The sequence below is a fragment of the Halyomorpha halys genome, unplaced genomic scaffold, assembly GCF_000696795.3.
Source record: "Halyomorpha halys isolate HHAL.00 unplaced genomic scaffold, Hhal_1.1 Scaffold506.1, whole genome shotgun sequence".
NCBI lineage: Eukaryota > Metazoa > Arthropoda > Insecta > Hemiptera > Pentatomidae > Halyomorpha > Halyomorpha halys.
In genome coordinates, this window is record NW_027108424.1 from 29,991 (window position 1) to 30,288 (window position 298).

General features: G+C 15.8%; 1 protein-coding gene across 1 annotated transcript in view; it reads right to left on the reverse strand.

Moving 5' to 3' along the window:
- LOC136795612 (1-acyl-sn-glycerol-3-phosphate acyltransferase alpha-like) overlaps positions 1-298 on the reverse strand; it is a 31,982-nt gene that overhangs the window by 2,177 nt on the left and 29,507 nt on the right. The window lies entirely within an intron of this gene.

Sequence of the window (298 nt, forward strand, 5' to 3'; positions counted from 1 at the left end):
GATTCAAAAATTAACTACTTCAATCTTTCTTATTTCTTTTTTTTTTTTTTTATTTTACAGTGTAAATAAATATTCTTTTTTGTTTTTTCTATTTTTACTAATAACGTTTTTATTTTATACTATATAGAAAATTATTTTTAAATTTAGATACAGTAGAATTGGAAAAAATCCTTTTCATCGTGCTTTTTAAATAACTATTAGAAATAAGTAATTAATTAGATCATTTTCAAATATCCAATGAATAAAACAAACAACTAATTTCATAAATAATTTATATTTGTTTATGTTTATATAAAAT